Source organism: Athene noctua, chromosome 3 (assembly GCF_965140245.1).
Source record: "Athene noctua chromosome 3, bAthNoc1.hap1.1, whole genome shotgun sequence".
Lineage (NCBI taxonomy): Eukaryota > Metazoa > Chordata > Aves > Strigiformes > Strigidae > Athene > Athene noctua.
The window spans coordinates 18,274,904-18,287,160 of NC_134039.1; the positions used below are offsets into that span (position 1 = coordinate 18,274,904).

Consider the following 12,257-nt stretch of genomic DNA (forward strand, 5'->3'; position numbering starts at 1 on the left):
CTTGCTTTTTTTTTTTTTTTTTTAATCTCCTTGTGAAAACAAATTGAGTTTGAAATAAAACAGAGTGAAACAGAGGATGTCGAAGTGACAGACATGGATGGAAGATAAGTTGTGGGAAGTAGCTTGTGTAGTCATGCTCAGGGGCTTGAGACAAGTCCTTCTGACATGCTATCTTACTAATGTTTTTCTACATCATCATGAATCCTGATGGATCCTATAAGGAGGGAATTGTTATGAGAGAAAAAAAAAAACTACTTTGAAAACTTTTAGTTTCAACTGATTGACTAAAATGGGAAGATTTCAGCAAAACAAATATGCACTTGCAGAAATTTAATCACGAGGTCCTTTTCCATCCATAAAATAGTCTATGAAAAAATTTTAGGTTGCTGTGTTTGTTCTTGAAGTCTTTCAAGGTGTCAGAATAAACTGTGGACTGAGCAATGCTTATTACTTGTGAAAATTGTTCTTCTTCCATTTATGTGTTACTCATGGTACCAAAGATAGGCAAAACAGAATGAAGAGCAATACTGAAATTATTTTTCACCCTTTCTGTGTTTGTTCCTTTTCTCACCCTTTTTGCTATTCTGTAAATAATAGCAGCTTATTCCATTTAATTATAGCTTTTAATCAGTTCCACCACTGAGTTCAAACATTAGCACAACATGCCTTAGCACAGTTCGTAGACAATTAAAAGAAAACACTAAAATCCCTTAAGTCTGTGCAATTCGATTTAGTGTTACTATAGGAGAATATTTCTGATATTACTTGGCCAAAGCCTACTGTACTTATTAACTTCTTGCTCATGCAGACCTTCTAGAAGCTGGCAGAAATTATGTCCAAATAAGGACTTCATTTAAAATCTGTTCCCTGAGAGATTTTTTAATTCTTTGCAAAAATTTTAAACCTCTTCTTTTTCCTTTTTTCTTTTTTCTTTTTTCTTTTTTCTTTTTTTTTTTTTTTTAAGTGAGTCTAAACTTATTATACAATGTATCTTAAAAGTTTTACCTGCAATACCATGCCATTCATTTAAGGTATTATTTTCTGCAATGTGAAATATGTAGCTTGATTTGATATTTCTGAATTTAACGTGGTAGTTAAACACAGTACTTACTGCATGTTTGACTGGGAGATAACAACATGATAGGAGAATAATTGTTTTAAAACAGTGTCCAACTCCTGCTATTTTTGCACTGGCAGCAATGAGCCCAACTTTACTATTCATGACCTAAAATGTACAGAAAGCAGCGTGGGGGAATGGAGGGGTAAATAGCCAGAAAATGTCATGCGATGACACTGTGCAGTCTGTGAGGCTATGAGGAGTATGTACTGAGCACAGGAAAACACACCCCACTGAAGTTCAAATACAGTCATTGGTTGTCTTTTATTTCTGTGGTGTGAGCTGGGACCTGGCCAGCAGCAAGGCAGAAGCAATGGGTTTAGTATATTACAGATCAGTCAGAACAACTAGTCGACATGAAAAAGTTGAAAAACATCCAATATAGCAGCCTATAATATTAATAGCATTAAAAATAATTTTCAGGCAGATCAATATGAATCCTGTTTGCTTAGACCCTGAGGGTGATTGAAGAAAGAGGAAGCCTTGGGAACAGAGTAAGTGAAAACACAAAGTATGTAACATCTTATTTTCATCAAGCAAACACAGAATCTTTGAAATCCAAGTCCATTTGGCAAAATGCTTGTCAGCCCTGAGCGATAGTCTGTCTGACGTAGAATAAATCTGGCTGAGTTTTTAGAGATCATTTCACTGGGAGTGACCTCCTGAGCGATGGACGTCATAAGGATTTGACTGTAACTGATGAAAGGGAATTCTGGTTGTGGGTGGGGTTTAGATTTTTTTCAGACAGGCCAGCTGAAACCTAATTTTCCCTTTAGACAGAGATCCTCCTGCATCCTGCAATACTTGCAGGAGATAAAGCACTCCTGAAGCCAGGGAATGTAGGAAGACTATGCCTTTTTGCAAACTAGCCAGAAGCTAATCAAGCTGCATTTAATTAAAAAGCAGTATAGGACATTAATAACATTCCTCACCTTTCACTGTTCATAGTCTAACATTTTTCTTAGTTTTTAAGTTTATCTACGTGAGAATAAATATTGTCTTAAGGGTTTATGATAGTAAGAGATAACACAGGGACATTGGCTGCCTCTCCTCTGGCATGAAAATTAGTAGCTCACTACAATTCTTTACAGACTTTTCACTTGCAAAAAGGGGCATGGGTGCAATGTTCATTCCTTACTAATGCCTGAACTTCATTAGAAATCCTTCTTCCTTGTTTTAAACGAATTAAATTCATTAGCATGCATTAACCCATTTCAGAGCTGTTTCTCCTCTTTCCATTTTCCATCCTGATGGTTTGCCAGTCAGGCTGATGGAAATCTCGGCATTGTGTGGGAAATTCCAATATTTCAAAACTTGATTTTGTTGAATATTAGAATGAAAAGTTTGAAGTATTCTATATGTCATATTCCCCTTCTCTACTGTCCCTAAATGACAGTCCTCAGAGAGTTTCATTGTAGAAATAACAAAGCATTATGTTTAAACATTTTTATTGAAAAAAATGTTTTAACGTTCCCATATCCATGTGTTTGGCTTGCTTGAAGCAAATCCAAATATTTTATTATGACGTGACCTTGCATTACTCTGCACCCACCCAAGAGCTGCTGTGGGCTTTCTGAGGGTGATCTAGTGTCCTGCAGGCTAAGATTACACCAACTTGACACATAGCCTCTGCCTAACTGGATGGAAGGTGGTGGCATTTGGCAAGATTATTAGTTTGCCCCTTACCCCTGCAATGTGTACACATATGAGAATGAAATGCATGCTTATCTTACAAGAAATGAAAATACATGCCCTAGTCTGACTGGGAGGGCAAAAATTCAAATTGCATTTTCCAGCTTCTTGTCCCTCGGTCTATTTCAACATCAGCAGCGACTACAGTGAGGGTTGGCAGAGTGACTGGTGAGAGTCAGTCGAGGGACAGAAGAACTGGCAAAGAATGTCAGGTTTTTGGGGTGTTTTGGTTGGCTTGAATTAACAAAACCTGCTAAAAACTAAAGCACTTGTTACACGTTTCCTTGCCCAGAAGAAATCTTGCTACTCTGTAGAGCTTCAGCCTTGTGAGCTTTATCTGTTTAAAATGAAGTCCATTTCTATTTTCTGGCTACTGCACAGGTCACAGTCATGTTTTTAATTACCAATTAGAAATCCATTAAGGAAATAAAATGAGTTTTATGTGCTGGTTGTCAGAGGTCCTTATAGCTGCCTCATTTCATGTGCCTTGTTCATTCAAACAGCAAGCAAATGAACAGAAACTTACTCAGGGGTAGTAAACAAAAACTGCAAACCTTTGCCCCACAAAAGGAAAGATAGAGGCTGAGATGGAGAAGAAGCTAAGACTTCTCATTTTTCATTCCCTTCAGTTGTGTTTTTCCTGTCTGCCATAAGCAGTGTGAACAGAATGTTAAATATGCCCTTAAATTACTCATGGAAAGAAAAGGTCACACACACGTGCATACTCCATATCCCTCTCTTTCATGCATGTGTGTATATTGTGCGTTTGTATGAATGTGTACAGAGAGACCCCAGCCCTAGAACACTGAACTGTGGGATCAATTTATTTGCTTAGAAACTTTAAGAGGGAGAGGTTATAAATAGTCATAAATTCAATTTATTTATAAAGCATTCCCTGCTTCAGGCGTCACTGCACAAACAATTATAAAAGAATTGTAGTAGATTAAAACCATAAATTAGAGCATCATAAAATGCACAAGAGTGATTGGATTAAGATGCGTTTGACAGAAATGTTTTAAATGTGGGTTTGATGAGCTCTTCTGGGTGGTCAGTCAGAGAAAATTCTGTGCTCAGCAGCCTATTTAAACAAAGATTCAGGGCCAGATTTCTGCAGGAGGTCTCTTGTGGCTCTCTATTTCTTAGCTCAGTAGTAGAGAGTAATCCACAGAGGGCATAAATTGTGCTGGATGTGGCTGTGGTTTCTTGAGGAGCCCATGTTTGCTGACATCTGATCCCATGCTAACTGCTCAAATAATTCTTTCTTTGGCTGTTATCTTGCCCCTACTAGCTCTGTTCTCTTCTAAAAACATAGCCTATGTCGAGGGTTTGCACAAGAGAGGCAGTGCCAGTCATTCTGTCAGCTCAGTATGTGGTGGTGCCCCATTAAAATTGGGGTTCTGCCTGCAAGGCAGTTTAGGGAAGGTTTCTAATTCTTTAGTGTTACCTGAGAAGTTATAAAGAGGATGAAGAGAAATGGGAAACTCAGCCTGTAGACAATTACTGACTTATCTGGTAAGAGGATAATACTTTCCATGTTAAAATTAGTAGCAAAATTCTCCCTGATTTAGGCTATATTTTAGGCTAACCTGACATGTACTAGAATTGCTGAAAACCTTGTAGGATCAGATCATTTTTAAAAAGAAAAATAAAAAGCTTTTTGAGAGAAAAGATGCTTCATTAAATTAAGGGTATGGAATGCAACTCCTCCACACCCCTTATCCATGAGGGAATTATAAAAAGCCTTGGCACACAGAAAGTCTCATTATGGGTGTATTTCCAAAGGAACTCGCTATCCACATGTTGAGCTCTGTTGGAAATTCAGTCCGTAATTTTGGGGCCCAATTTTCAGTGATCTCTTAAAAAAGATGACTGAATATGAACATGACTGTTCCTCAGTGTGCCAGTCCGTATCACAGTCTAAGCTTACAAGGCAGACAAACTACAGTTGTCATAATGTTGGTTCTAGCAGTTAAAAATTCATCAACTCCTGAAATCATGTGATTGACTTAAATTTAATAAATCTCATGGGGACAGTGTTACTTCTTTTCAGCAGTCAGACACTTGGGATTCACTTTTATTAAGCTTTTTCCCTACCACTAAGACATTTAGAGAGTTGTTGAAAAATAGGGTACTGAAAGCACTGATTGTGTAATAATGATCAGATTAAAACGATATAATGAGAACTCCAGACCTGTGACTTCAGGAACTAACCCATAGATAGTGCAAAACAATAAAATCATTAGAAGAGTTATTGCTGAGGTCATGTAGGTTGTTTCCAAACACAAGTGTGCTTCTGTATCCTGCTTAGGTGATGTTCTGTGAAGAAGACATTTTAGAAACTGTCCTAATGCACTAATATTTAATTAGATAGTTTTTTTAGAATTCCTTCTAAAGTGGAAATTTTTTCCTCCTAAGTGTTTGCTGTTCTGCCTGGCAACAAAATACTTAATATTTAACACTAACATGGTTTTGAGCATAGAAAGGTTAGGTTATGCTAGAGGGGTCTGGTTTTTTAATATTTATAATAAAAAATATTAATACAATGGACCACTGAGATGTTTTATGGCTGATAGACTTGTATATGTCATTGCATACATGATTGAGTTCAAACACCTGAGCATGGTGAGTAACCAATTGCTAACTTATTTAAGTCATTTTGAGAGCTGGATGAGACATGGTATGCCTTGTGATGATCTATTAGATATAGCTCTTATACTGGGGCTGCTCTGATTTAAATTGATGCTTCTGGTACCCTGTCCTTAATCAGCGGTTGGTAGATGGACAATTGGCTGTGGTGTTTCAAATGGCTGTGTTAACCTTGGGAAAAGACACTGCACTGCTTCACTGCGTCTGAAACTACATAAAGGAATCTAGTAAAAGCTTTCTTCTAGGGCTGAATTTCATTCATAGATATGGTAACAATGTAACACCTAACTAGCTTTTAATTTCTATACAGAGATCTGAAATGAGGTGCTCTCACTCATAAAACTTATGGTGCCTTCCCTAATGTTGCTGCCTTCTAGAACGGTAATCTCTTACTGGTCGGATCAGGATAGAAAGTGACAGTTCATTTCAATTTAATCAGAATAGTGGACCAAAATAAAAGCAACTAGGATACAACATTCTTTACCTCTTCAGAGCTGTTCAAGTTGGAATGTTTGTATATGGCTTGTACGGATGGCTTCAATTCTTGGTCATGCCAAAGAAAAACCAAGCCCATAAGGAACATATTCTCTGGATTTAATTTTTATATAGGCAGGATCCTATTGTTCAATTTCAGTCCAAAAAAAGAAGAAACCTTGAGAAACAACACCCAAGAGATTTCTGCTATTGCTAGCCAAAAACAGTAAAGAAAAATCTTATATAGGTTAGACATTATCTAATCAGCACCAGAGTCCAAATTTTAAGTCCAAACGGATGCATAATCCTTTATATGAATCCAGAAAGGCACATGCTTGACCATCTCTATTGTGAAAAATGAAGCATCCCACTGGGAAGCATTGATGTGCAATGGAAAGGAAATAGCAAATCTGTTAGATTATTCTGAGGACTGGAGGTGTGTTTAGAATGATAAAATATGCATATAGAATCTCAGAAAAAATATAGGTTGATAGGGACTTGTGTGGGTTGTCTAGTCCAAATACCAACTCAAAGCAGGGCTGTCTTCAAAATGAAATTGAGTGGCTCAGAATCTTCTCTAGTATAAAGGTTTCAAAACAATTCTCCTCTCATTGTAGTCCAAATGATATTGGCATGTCAACCCCTTCTGAAATGTAGGATGAAAAATAATTACAGTATTTGATATAGATGGAGCCTGTTTCTCCACCTATCGTTAGTAGAAAATGTAGGTGAAATAATGGTAAATCAGAACAGTAATGGCATTCATCTTCTGTATTTTGGGTTGAGTGAATAAGGAATATAGGGTTCACTGAAAGGGCAAATGTGTTTGTAAAAGGTAGCTAGCACAGGGGATTGATCCCCTCGTTCCTTGGCTTTGTATTACAGTTGGACTCTGACAAAAAATGTAATTCCACTGAACCTATAAATAAATGCAAGTTCATCCTTGCCAAAGTGCTGTAAGAAAAATAAGGAGTTTAGACTAGATCCCACAGTAGTAGGATGTAACATGAAGTATTAGTTGATTTGCCAAGGAACTCTTGAACATAGGGCATGTGTATCAGGTTTGTAATCGTTCAAAACTATTAATGTTCTCTCTTCTGTTCATTTCAGTTGGAGGTTCTTTAAATGCATCAAGGGCATGTTATTAATTACCATGAAGTTCTGAAGTCTGGCTTGCACTACATTCCCGTTTTATAATTGCTCATTTCAGATTAGTGAGAATTCTGTCTTTGGTTTATTCTTCTGTCATTGAACACCTTTGAAGAACTTAAAAGGTGGTATTTCTGCAGTGCTTGGTGTGAACTTAACTCTGCTCATTGTAAAGCCTGATGTTATATAGGTACTGCCTTCACTTGGAGTGGAGGGAAAGCAGTGCTGATCATATTTGACAATCTAACCTTTCAGAAGCTGTTCTGTTTCCCAACACGGTGGGTTATGTTTAGTTTAGTGCTAGTCACCCACTTCCTTCTTTGGGCTTATTTTATCCTTGACAGGTAAAATCAGATAGTGTTCTTTTACTTGATTTTTTGGGAATATTCTTTTGGGGGAACAGCTAGAAGAATGGACACTGTATTTTAGGACCCGCAGTAACAGCAAATGGAGTTATGTTCAGCAGTATGCTATCTTATCATCCCTTTCTATTTATCAAGTAAATGGATATGACCACTTGTTTCTGCAGTGGCAGTAATTTTAAGGATAAAGAAAGAAAAAGAGTCCAAACATGATCTCTCCTTTAAGTTTTATTCCCTCATGTGCTTGTGTACTATTTTCACACATATTTAGCTGAAAATGTCTCCTGAATAACTGAGTATATTCAAAAGTAACTCACTGTCAACAAACCTGTCTTAACATCTCCTTTCTGAACTGATCCTTTAAGTGCACACATGTGGCTCTTCCTCACTGAAGGTCGAAGTTATTAATGCTAATAGTAGCCTTCAGGTCAGCCTATTCACAGTGAGAATATCCATATCTCGGATGTGATGATAAATTGTAATCCAAACACATAGAGCTTTTTTTCATAAAACCTCTGGGCTGTCTTTCCCAGCACTGCAGTTTAGTCTCCTTACCATCCATCAGAAAAATATTGTTTTCCCTACTAGGAAAAAGTCTGTGTGCTTCCACTCTTGACTTGTATCTTTCCGAGCCTATTTATGCAGTTAATGCCAAAACATCCTGCATGACAGGGCCTTAAAATACTGTGGTTTTCCTTGGACTGCTGAGTATTTGCATTACTGAAGAAATGTATTCTCTTATGTTTAAGGAAGCACTAGGGAGTAATAATGTAGACACTGACGTAATGTGGTCTAAGGTCAAACAGGCAGCTTTGTAAAGGTTCTAGCTGTGCAGGGCTTGCTGCACATTACTTCAAATAGATAAGCTCTAGTTTTTGAAACATGGTTTGTAACAAACCGAGCAGAGTGCAAACATAGAGAGACAGCAAAATCTGAGAAAACCTTTAGTGACTGAATTTAAGATTGCAGACTCTTTAGACTGGGGTGTATGAGATGAGGTGACCTGATTGTGATTTGAACCTTGAGTAAATCTTGCAAAACCTTATAACCTAGTAGTGCTGTTGGGTGGATGGGTTTTGGAGAGCTAGGATCAAGATACAATGAATCATTTTGGGGACCATTTCTCAGAAACAACACTAGTCTACTCACTCCTCTCCTGACAGAAGAAAAGCCTCATGGCATCCTACAGTAATTTCCTTGAATTTCCTGTTTTCATTCTCCTTTTATGAACACAGTATGTCATTAGGTACAGTTTAAAAACTGTAAACAAACATATGGTGTCTTTGGAAGGCACGTGGGATTAGAGGAGTTTTGTATTTAATACACTAATCTTCTTTAGGAAATATGTTTTAGACCCTTAACAGTAAGTTAATGTTTATTTCTTTGTTAAGAGTAAGACGATGTACAGTTTGTTTCTTGGCAATGTTAGTGCTGGCTGATCTGTCAGCTAGGGTAGCTGGTGCTCATGTCCTGTGTCTATAAAAACCAAAACAAACTCAAAAAACCCCCAGTGGTAGAGACAGTCCTAAAACATCTGTGTATGCTCCAGAGATTTATCAGTTTTCTAAAACTCTTGTCCTTCCTCTTCTTCCACTTGTATATTGTTGGGGTTTTCCTTTGGTTTTTGAAACGTTTTCACCACTGTTGCCCAAGGAGGAAGCTCCTGCTTTGTAATTCTGCAATCTGCAATATGCTCCATGTGTCTCAGCTATATCAGCATGATTCATATTTCTAAGACAAAATGAAAAAAATACTGTTCCCTCTTTCTTACAGTTCCAAAGTAAGTTCCTTCTCTTTCGATGTTGTGGTTTGGATTTGTGTTTCAAGGGACAATGTTGTTGCTGTCTCCTTTCCTTCCCACAAAGGTGGTGGGCATCTTCTCTCCCTGTCAGCAGGGAGCTCTCAAAGAGAAATGCCAATGTTTGTCTAGCTTGGTTTCTTTTAAAATGGCACCAAATTGGCGTCTCAGAGGAGTGGCGTTATAGATACTTTTGGGAGCTTGAAACACTGGGGCCCAGTCTGCATAAGCTGTTAGAGCAAAGCTTCAAATGACTAGCCAGAAGTGTAAATGCTCATTTAGCAGAGGCAAATTAATAATTTTGCAGCTGCTGAAGACAACAGGACCTCCTCTCATTTCTAACCTGAGGCAGGAGGTGGTTGAGTCACATCTGTGAGTTCACCAGGCAAGGTGGCATCAGAACTGGGACTGCAACCCAAGTTCCTGGGAACCCAGTTATGCCACGTCATTACTGAGTTATGCTGTGTTCATAAAGGCTCTTGAGTTTTATTGTATAAGGAGAAAAGGGAACACAAATTAATTAGGAGGCTTTTCAAATTCTTCTTGAGTCTAAGCAGGAGTAGCTTCCTGAAATGGTCTTGGAGTAGCTGCGCTGTTCAAACTCAGCAGTATTTTTCCTCTAGTTTTAGATCCTGAAATCATTAATTTAAGTGCAGATGATCATAAAATTTCTCTTCTCTGCTTAGCATTATGTATCTTATGTTCATTTCAGAGGCTTTTATAGAGTTTCATTTTTTATGAATCTTTCCACGTTGGCCAGAGCATTGTAAGGAATTTATTCAAACAGCTTGTAGCTGTATATGTGTATATATATATATATCTATATGCATATATCTAAGTTTAAGTGTATATGTGCATGTGTGTGTAATGTTTGGCATATTATTACCTCAATAACATAGTTCAACAAACAGCACTATTACAATAACAAAACAGGAGTCTGTAGTCCCATAGGCATCTTTGCAGGCAAAAATACATAAGGCTGCTAAACCCAACCAAATGGAACCTGTTAGTTGTTGAAATACTGGCTACTCTGCACAGTATTAAAAAAATACTTTTTTAAAAAAAGTTGTTCCTGAATTTTCTCAAATATTTGCTTTCTTGGACTTTTGATTGCATTAGTACAGGTATTTCAATGTAATGGGGTGGAAAGACTCTTCTGGCCAGGCAGGCCTGCACCGCACTGCAGCCACAGAAGAAGCACAAAGCCAGACAGAGCTGGCAGCAGCATTTGTCCTAGGTTCTCCGGAGGTCAAGGACAGTGTTTGCTGTTAAATCACTGGGCATGGGATCAGTGTTAGGCCTTCCTCTTCAATTGTACTGCCAATTTGCTTCAAATTGGACCTGGATTTATTAAACGAGAGGGTGAGCTCCTCAGCATCCTCTTGATACCAGTCTAGGGCTGTGACTACCAAGCAGAGTTTTAGGGAAAGGCTGGTTTCCTCAATGAGCCCGTGACTCTGTTTACAGAGGGGGATGCCAGATGAATTGAGTGCAGAGGGGAACCTCAGAGACAGTCTGAATGAGAGAGTGGTCTCTGACCTACTGTGGCCCTTTTTGCAGGAGGGAAGGAGAGTTTGCCCATAACTGTGGAAAGTGGGTGGCTGAAACAGGGAGTGAGACTCACTGGGCTGGGTTGCAGCAAGAGAGGTCTTTGCTTCCATCCTAGAAGATGTTCGTTCATATTTAGTGAGGCTATGTCCATCCCAGTCACAACACTCACTACTCCCACCTTTGATTCAGGGCAGATTTTTTCCCCCTACAGAGTCCATTTCCATCTTCCTCCAGCCTCTACACAGGCTTTACCTAATCCTTTCAGAGGTGGGGCATTGCCTCCCAGACAGGGCTACTGTGGGCTGTCTATGCAGGGTGGTGTCTGGCCTTGTGCTGTGCTGAGAAGAGGCATGTGGCTGCACAAAGGTGCAGGGCAATCAGAAAGGCACAGCATAGATTTCCCATCACACAATCATTTTGTGGTTTGTTTTGGGTTTTTTTAAGAGGTTTTGTGACAGCTCGTCTTATTATACAAATGGGTGCATAGAGCTTGATGTTTGGGTCTGTTTAACTATGATTTTGTCTATCAATTAGTACTTGCTCAGCTGCCATCAGCAGTGGAAGAAGGGATGCCAGGTTGATCCCTTCTAGGAGGGTGCAAGCCATTATGGAGCTCTTTTTTGTGGCCAAACCCATGGCTGGACTCCTGGTTGTTAGCACTTATGTGCCAATTCCTGTGCTAAATAAAATAATGCACTATTTGTAGAGCTGGGGACACAGTGGTCACTAGTATTGTATGCTGTTGTTTCCTTCTTCTAGTTCAAGGGGAGGAAAGTCCTTAGTGTGCTGACCTGTGTCCATCTGGGACAACAATGAAGACATTCTGTGCTGTGGGCATGTTCAAAAGCTTTACAACTGGATCAGATAACTACAGAATTATACTTTTTCTTTTTTAGGTATTCCCATTACTAAACACTGGGGAATAATGCTGCAGGCATTGTGAAAGCATTGTTGGAGGGAAAATGCAATATTTTAAAGCACAAACATGTGCCTGCTACTGTCAGATGGAATTTCTCAGTTGTGTAAAATAAAATGTTAATGTAAGCATGCAGATGATCTGGAAACTGACTTTTTTGATCAACATAAGTTCTTGTTAATTACCTGTAGCTGAATGGAAGAGATTCACGAGGGCAGCTGAGTCAAATGATGAAGTGATTTTTTTGTAATCCTGCATATGTTGTATTGCTGTATCATATGAGAGTGTCATGCATGTATTCAGCTGGACAGAGGAACAGGGCAATTGCAGTTTGGAGCTGAAAAGAAGAATAGAGTAGTGACCTCTCTGATTGTATTGCTGGGTACCTAATAAGATATGACCAAGAATACCTAGGGGTTTTAATTTATATATTTCTTGGCTTTTTATTTCTTTAATGTGAACTTTTAATAACTTACATTGTAGTTTGACCTTGCAAGAACCTAGTCTTCTTTTGCTGTCATCTACTTTGCACGTACTTCTTTCCCACTCAGC

General features: G+C 38.5%; 1 protein-coding gene across 4 annotated transcripts in view; it reads left to right on the forward strand.

Annotated features, from left to right (window-relative positions):
- Positions 1 to 12,257, forward strand: part of CACNA1C (calcium voltage-gated channel subunit alpha1 C) — a 491,623-nt gene that overhangs the window by 269,840 nt on the left and 209,526 nt on the right. The gene's annotated exons all lie outside the window — the stretch shown is intronic.